The following is a 7,394-nucleotide window of genomic DNA, read 5'->3' on the forward strand; positions in this document are numbered from 1 at the left end:
ATTTGTCTATTTCCCCTTTCAATTCTGTCAGTTTTTGCTTCATGTAATTTGAATCACTGTTGTTTGGTGCATCCACACGTAGGATTGCTATGTCTTATTGGTAGCCTGACCCTTTTATCATTATGCAATGTTTCTAATTTGATTTGTTATGAAGTCTACTTTATCTGATTTTAATATAGCCCTACCTGCTTCTCTTTGATTAATGCTGGCTTGTTAAAGTTTTGCATTTTTTAACTTTCAGTCTACCTATATCATTATATTTGAAGTGAGTTTCTTGTAGACAGGATACAGTTGGGTCATATTTTTTATCCACTCTGCCAATCTGTTTTTTAATTGGTGTATTTAGACCATTTACATTTAATGTAATAGTTGGTATGTTAAGGCTTAAGTATGGCATTTTATTATTTGTTTTCAGTTTAGTTCCTCTGTTTTCTGTTCCTGTCTTTCCCTTTTCCTGCCTTCTTGTGGATTACTTAAAGATTTTTAAGGATTTCATCTGGATTTATCAAGTGTTTTTTGAATGTATCTCTTCAGATAGTTTTGTTTTTTAGTGGTGGCTCTATGCATTACATTATGCATATGTAGCATCACAGTCTACTTGTGTGAACATTTTACCGCTTTGCATGAAGTGTGGAAACCTTACCTTCATTTAGATTGCTTTACTCATCCCCATTTATAATTGTCTTAAATGTTTCCTTTACATACTTTGACAACCACATTATATATTTATGCTTCAACTATCAAAGATAATTTAGAAAACACAAGAGGCCAAGGAAAGTCTATTGTATTTATCCACAGTTTTACTTTTTCCACTATTTTTTCTTTCTTGATATTCTAAGATTTCTTTTTTTATCATTTTCTTTCTGTTTAGACAATGTCCTTTAGCCATACTCATAGGGTAGTTCTGCTGATTACAAATTCTCTTAATTTTCCTTCATCTGAGAATGTCTTGACTTCCCCTTCATTCCTGAAGGATATTTTTGCTAGATTTAGAATTCTGGGTTGAATTTAAGCACATGAAAAATGTTGTGTTCTGAATTCCATGGTTCTGATGAGAAATCTGCTGTCATTGAAATTTTCTCCCTTTAGGTAAGGTGTAATTTCTCTCTCACTGGTTTCAAGATATTTTTCTTTGTCATTAGTTGTCAGTAGTTTGATATGTCTTGGCATGGATTTTTTGGGTTTAGCCTGTCTGGGGTTCACTCAGCTTCTTGAATCTATTTATTTATGTCTTTTGCCAATATTGAGACAATTTCACAATTTCAGCCATTATTTCTTCAATATTTTTTAGCCCCCAACTTTTTCCCTTCTTCTGGGATTCTGATGACATAAATGTCAGAATTTTTTTTTTTTTTTTTTGTCCTACAGGTCCCTGAAGTTTTTTTAATTTTTATTTTTTTTAACTCTATTTTCTCTCTGTTGTTCAGATTGTGTAATTTCTATTGCTCTATCTTCAAGGTCACTGATTCTTTCCTCTGTCATCACCATTCTGCTATTGAGTCCATCCAGTGAGTTTTTTTTTCAGTTACTATATTTTTTTAGTTCTAAAATCCTGAGGCTTTGTAATTTTTCATTTATGTCAAGTGTGTTTGTACTTGCTCATTGGAACATTTTTATGATAACCAAAAACCTGTTGCTGTTGAGTCGATTCAAACTCAGAATGACCCTATAGCACAGAGTAAAACCACCCCATGGGGTTTCCAAGGAGCAGCTATTGGATTCGAACTGCCAAGCTTTTTGTTTAGCAGCCAAGCTCTTAACCACTGAGCCACAAGGGCTCCAGTTTTATGATAGTTGCTTTAAAATCCTTGTCAGATAATTCCAATATCTCTGTATTGGGGTCTTTTCATTGTCTTTTCTCATGCAAGTTAAGATAATCCTAGTCCCAGGTATGTTGACTATTTTTCCAGTGTATCCTAGACATCTTGGATATTATGAGACTGTAGATATTATTTAACTATTCTATTTTAGCAGGCCTTCACTGACACTGTATCAGCAGGGGGAAGGGAAATGCCATCTCATTACTGCCAGGTAGTGTAGAAATCCATGCTTCTTATTCAGCCTCTACTGACATTACAAGCGAGGGAGGGAGTGGTCGTCAGTAGAAGCCTTATTACCACTGGGTAAGAATGGCAGTCTAGGCTCCCATTTGGTTTCTGCTGTCAATGGGTGCCTAATTTTTTTCCATGGTGTTCAGCTGGAGTAAATAGGATATTTTCAAAAAGGTTTCAGTTTTTCTAGGTCAACGCTTTTTGTTTTTGAACATTTTACTGTGGTTTAGGTGAAAGTTTACATAGCAAATTAGATTCCAAATCAACAATTTATACACAGCTTGTTTCGTGAAGTTGGCTGCAAACTACTGTATGTGTCAGCACTCTCCCCTCTTCCTCCCTGGGTTCCCTGTGTCCATTTGCCCAGCTTTCCTGCCCCTATTTCTCTTCTGAACTTTGCTTTTGGGCAAATGCTGCCTTTTAGGCCTCGTATAGTTGATTGTTCTGAGGTACACATTCCTCCTGGTGTTTTGTTCATTTTATAGGTCTGTCTACTGTATGGCTATAATGTGATCTCTGGGAGTTATTTCATTTCCAAGTTTGAAGTTTGTTTTAAGGGCCATAGCCTCGGAGGTTCCAAAGTCTCTATCCAACTAGTAAGTCTGGTCTTATGAGTTTGAATTTTGTTCTACATTTCTCTCCCACTGTGTCCATGACCTACTACTGTGGTCCCAGCCAGAGCGGTTGGTAGTGGTAGCCAGGCACCATCTAGTACTTGTGGTCACAGGCTAGTGGAGGTCCATTAGTCCTTTGGACTAATTGTTTCCTTGAGTCTTTGTTTTTCTTCACTCTTCTTTGCTCCAGATGGGAAGAGACCAATTGTTGTATCTTAGATGGCTGCTTGTAAGCTTTTAAGACCTCAGTCATTACTCACCAAGGTAGGATGTAGAACATTGTCTACATGGATTATGATATGCCAATTGACCTAAATGTCCCCCAAGACTATGGTCCCTAGCCTCAAGCCCAGTATCTCAGTCCCAGGAAGTGTATGGTTATGGCTAGGAAGTTTTCATGACTGTGTCCACTGTGTGCACTATTACATACACGGGTATTTTTGCAGAATGTACACATATACATGTCCGTGGGTGTACTTCTGTCTTAGTCATCTAGTGCTGCTATAACAGAAATACCACAAGTGGATGGCTTTAACAAAGAAAAGTTTATTCTCTCACTGTCCAGTAGGCTACAAGTCCAAATTCAGGGCATCAGCTCCAGGGGAAGGCTTTCTCTGTCAGCTCTGGAGGAAGGTCCATGTCAGCAATCTTCCCTTGGTCTAGGAGCTTCTCTGCACAGGAACCTCAGGTCCAAAGGATGCACTCTGCTCCTGGCACTGCTTTCTTGGTGGTATGAGGTTCCCATGTCTCTCTGCTTGCTTCTCTCTTTTATATCTCAAAAGAGATTAGCTCAAGACACTACTTAATCTTGTAGACCTCATCAACATAACTGCCGCTAATCCATTTTATTACATCATATTTACAGTATTTACAACACATAGGGAAATCACATCAGATGATAAAATGGTAGACAATCATACAATACTGGGAATCATGACCTAGCCAAGTTGACAGATATTTTGGGGGCACATAGTTCAATCCATGACAACTTCCATACGCCCTCCCACTCCCATTCAGCTTTCATATCTACTTATGTAGACACTTGTACATTACTGTTTATCATTACTGTTGTTGCAGGATTGTATATTTATTAGTATTTACCATTGTTGCTTTTACTCTTGTATACCTTTCAGTGTCTTCCTTTACCTTGATTATGTTGTGCTGACTTCCCCCATATTGTGTCTTATCTCTCCCTTCACCAAAGATAGCATCTACTATCTTGTAAGTGGTTCCCCCCTCCCAGTCCCTGGTAACCATCAATGTTTCTGTCTGTGTGAAAACCTTTTCTTGACTTTTTATAATAGTGGTCTCATACAATATTTGCCCTTTTGTGATTGACTTATTTCACTCAGCATAACGTCCTCCAGGTTCATCTATGTTGTTTCACGGATCTGTCGTTATTCTTTCACGTTGTGTAGTATTCCATCGTGTGTCTGTACCAAAGTTTGTTTATTCATCTGTTGATGGGCACTTAAGCTGTTTCCATCTTTTTGCTATTGTAAATAATGCTGCAGTGAACATGGGTGTACATATGTCTATTCGTGTCACGGCTCTTATTTCTCTAGGATATATATCCAGGAGTAGGATTGCTGGATCATACAGTATTTCTATTTGTAGCTTTTTGAGGAAGCATCATGTCATTTTCATAGTAGTTGTACCATTTTACATTCCCACCAGCAGTGTACGAGAGTTTCCATCTTCCCACAGCCTCTCCAGCATTTGTTATTTCCAGTTTTTTTTTTGATTCGTGCCAGTAATGCCAGGGTGAGATGGTATCTCATTGTGGTTTTGATTTGCATTTCTCTAATGGCTAGTGATTGCCAGCATTTCCTCATGTGTCTGTTGGCCGCTTGACTGTCTTCTTTGGTGAAGTGTCTGTTCATTTCCTTTGCCCATTTTTTAATTGGATTATTTGTCTTTTTGTTGCAGAGGTGGTGAGTTTTCTTGTAGATTTTAGAGATTAGACCTTTGTCTGACTTGTAATGTCCAAAAATGTTTCCCAGTATGTAGGTTCTCTTTGTACTCTTTTGGTGAAGTCTTTTGATGAGCATAAGTGTTTAATTTTTAGAAGATCCCAGTTATCTAGCTTATCTTCTGCTGTTTATGTGTTGTTAGTTATGGTTTGTAGACTGTTAATGCCATGTATTAGGGCCTCTAGCATTGATCCTATTTTTTCTTCTATGAACTTTATAGTTTTTGGTTTTATATTTAGGTCTTTGATCCATTTTGAATTAGTTTTTGTATATGGTGTGAGGTATGGGTCCTGTTTCATTTTTTTGCAGATGGCCATCACTTTTACCAGCACCATTTGTTAAAAAGACTGTTCCCCATTTGATGGACTTTGGGCGCTTTTCAAAGATTAGGTGACCATAGGTGGATGGATTTACATCTGGGTTCTCAATTCTATCCATTGGCCAGTGTGACTGTCATTGTACCAGTACAGGCTGTTTTGACTACGATAGCTGTATAGTAGGTTCTGAGGTCAGGTAGCGCCAGTCCTCCTACTTTATTCTTCTTCTTCAGTAGTGTTTTACTTATCTTTCCATATAAAGCTAATGATTAGTTTTTACATCTCTTTAAAGAATATTGTTGGCATTTGGATTGGGATTGCATTGTATTTGTAGATTGCTTTGGGTAGAATTGTCATTTTCGTAATGTATGTGTCAGCATGGTATGTTTTTCATTTATGTAGATCTCTTTTGGTTTCTTGCAGTAGTGTTTTGTAGTTTTCTTTGTACAGTTCTTTTACATCCCTGGTTAGATTTTTTCCTAAGTATGTTATTTTCTTAGGGGCTATTATAAATGGTATTGTTTTCCTGATTTCCTTTTCATCATTCTCTTTACTGGTGTATAGGAATCCAACTGATTTGTGTATGTTTATCTTGTATCCTGCTACTCTGCTGAATCTGTCAATTAGTTCCAGTAGTTTCCTCAAGGAGTCTTTAGGGTTTTCTATGTATAGTATCATATCATCCATGAACAGGGACAGTTTAATGTCTTCATTACCAATTTTGATGCCCTTTATTTCTTTTTCTTGCCTTATTGCTCTAGCTAGGACTTCCAGCACAATGTTAAATAGGAGTGGTGATAAAGGGCATCCTTGTCTTGCTCCTGTTCTCAAGAGGAATGTTTTCACCCTGTCTCCCTTAAGAATGATGTTGGCTGTTGGTTTTGCATAGATGCCCTTTATTATTTAATTTATTATTAAATTTGAGAAATTTCCCTTCTATACCTATTTAATTGACAGTTTTAATCAGGAATGGGTGTTGGAGTTTCTCGAATGCCTTTTCTGTGTCCACTGAGATGGTCATGTGATTCTTTTCTTTCCTTTTATTTATATGGAGGATTATGTTGATTAATTTTCTAATGTTGAACAATCATTGCATACCTTCTATGAATCCTACTTGGTCTTGGTGTATAATTTTTTTGATATGATGCTGAATTCTATCAGCTAGAATTTTGTTGAGAATTTTTGCATCTATATTCATGAGAGATATTGGTCTGTAATTTCATTTTTTTGTGGCATCTTTGCCTGGTTTTGGTATCAGGATTATGCTGGCTTCATAGAATGAACTTGGAAGTGTCACACATGGTGCAGCTAGGCAGGAAGGAGGGGCGTGATTGTGACATGTTGAGGTAAGATGGGTATGGGAAACAGGAGAGAGAGGAGAGAGAAAGAGGAGCCAAAAACAAACAAACAAACGAAAAAGAGTGCTAAGGGAGCTTGCCGTTGGAGTGGAGAGATGAGAGACTGAGCAATGGAGAAAAACAAAAGGAAAAAAAAATGGTAAAAAAAATTTAGGAAAAAAAAAAAAGGAAAGCCCCCAGGGATCCCATCAGTGCAACTGCAAAGACTAATGAAGTGGTTTCCAGGCCACGAAGTACAGCCTGGCTAGAAGTGGTTGAGGTGTCGCACAGCACCAGGGATTCCGGAGACAGGAAGAGAAGGTAAGTATAGATAGACGAGAAACTGAGAAATGAAGAAAGACAAAAAGGGAAAAAGAGAGAAAAGAAAACAGGCAACCAAAAAAAGAAAAAAGAAATGCTAGCAGGGATCCCACCACATGTCTGTGGAGACTGAGGAAATAACTCCCAAGCTGCACAGTACAGTATGGTTATAAGGAGCTCCCAAGCCAAGTAAAGAAAGAGAAAACAAAGAAACAAAGAAATCAGAACAGAACAAATCAAAACAAATAAAAAGCCCCAGGGATCCCACCAGTGTGGCAGTGCAGGCCACGAAGCAGTTCCACAGTTGAGTGGCATTTCACAGCCTTTCAGGAAGAGGTAAAGATGGCACACAGGGCCAGGTATTTGAGGGAAAGAAGGGGGAGGTGGTGAGAAGTATGGAAGAAATGAAAAGAAGCTGAAAAAAGCAACACCAGCAACAAACAAATGGCACTCAGTGTGGGCAGTTGGTTCCAAGCGGCAAAGGGCTGAAGCTGGTGCTGCCCGGCCAGGAGACTGTGGCAACAGGAAGCAGAGGAGGCTGAGTGGGGGTGAAGAAGGGTAGGGGGTGGGAAAGCGTATATCGCTGGTTACCGGTTGTTCTGTCTCCTGCTGGGAGCTCCATGAAGCTGCTTTCCCGTACTCCCTGTTTGCCGATCTCGGTAAGGAGTCCAAGATGGTGAATCCATGCTGGGTTAGCTGATAGGAGACCTCTGCATGTATCCTTCCCGCTCTCTGTTCTCGGTCAGTTTCTTATTCCATTTGGTGCTTAGCTGAGTTCTTT

This window comes from Trichechus manatus, unplaced genomic scaffold (assembly GCF_000243295.1).
Source record: "Trichechus manatus latirostris isolate Lorelei unplaced genomic scaffold, TriManLat1.0 scaffold00208, whole genome shotgun sequence".
Lineage (NCBI taxonomy): Eukaryota > Metazoa > Chordata > Mammalia > Sirenia > Trichechidae > Trichechus > Trichechus manatus.